Genomic DNA, 1083 nt, shown 5'->3' with positions numbered 1-1083 from the left:
CACCGACTCGACGGACATGAGTTTGAGTGAACTCCGGGAGTTGGTGATGGACAGGGAGACCTGGTGTGCTGCGATTCATGGGGTCGCCAAGAGTCGGACACAACTGAGTGACTGAACTGAACTGAACCACTAATTAGCTTCACCATTATTTCAGATTTAAATTTTTTTTGTAAAGAAAAACAGGCCTCTTTTCTGTACATGAAATACTATCTACATTTTAAAATAAATACTTAAAAGACGGAAACTTTACCACCAAAAGCAGCTACAAAATCATGAGATGGCCTCAGCAATATACAATAGCTTTCAGATGCTTAGAAGACAAATTATTAGTATTTTTATTTGTGTCTTGGTTTCTAAATGCATGTTAATAGCGATTTTAACACCTATAATTACAAGAATCTTTTTATTTAATGACACATTTACTGTTAGAACAAATGGTTCTTTCTAACTCGCAGATTGTTCCCTCTGTAGCACCTACTGTGCATTTTTCAGTTCTACATTCTGCTCTGTCAGATTCCCTAAAAGGTTTCTTATGACAACTATGACCTTCAATGGCACAGAGTACAATATAAACAGGCCTATCTATTTCAAAGGGCTTACTGAAATGTTTTGTTGAATTTCAAAGTAAAGTTATTTAATCAAAATTACAATCTTTAGTCTGGGTCAAATATTAACAGCTAGTCACCGAGTCCCCAAAGGAAATAATCATGAAATGAAGTAATGATGTCTCTAACCTAGACAATAATCATTATGGAGGTTTTAACATTTATCTCTTCACATCTATAAAACATCACTTCTGTTTAGAGTTGCTCATGGTTTGCTTTGAAGTACCGTTTAGTCCTCCTTTCATTTTAACATCATCTCTATTTAAATATTTTAAAAAAATCCTAGTCTTGCCTAAGAATTTACATTTAAAGATCATTAGCCATTAACTTTTCAGCTCATAACTTCAGTAAAATTTATTCGTATAAATAATGTTGGGAAGTCTCTGATGGTCCAGTGGTTAGGACTCTGACTTTCACTGCAGGGGGCACAGGTTCAATACTTGGTCAGGGAATTAAGATCTTGTTTCACAGCACACCC

At 35.2% G+C, this 1083-nt stretch overlaps 1 protein-coding gene across 2 annotated transcripts in view; it reads right to left on the bottom strand.

Moving 5' to 3' along the window:
- Nucleotides 1–1083, bottom strand: part of LOC105005005 (zinc finger protein 280C-like) — a 9858-nt gene that overhangs the window by 1677 nt on the left and 7098 nt on the right. The window lies entirely within an intron of this gene.

The sequence above is a fragment of the Bison bison genome, unplaced genomic scaffold (genome assembly GCF_000754665.1).
Source record: "Bison bison bison isolate TAMUID 2011002044 unplaced genomic scaffold, Bison_UMD1.0 scf7180017858321, whole genome shotgun sequence".
Classification (NCBI taxonomy): domain Eukaryota; kingdom Metazoa; phylum Chordata; class Mammalia; order Artiodactyla; family Bovidae; genus Bison; species Bison bison.
The sequence above is the reverse complement of the archived record's forward strand: the minus strand, read 5'-3'. Positions and strand labels throughout refer to the sequence as shown.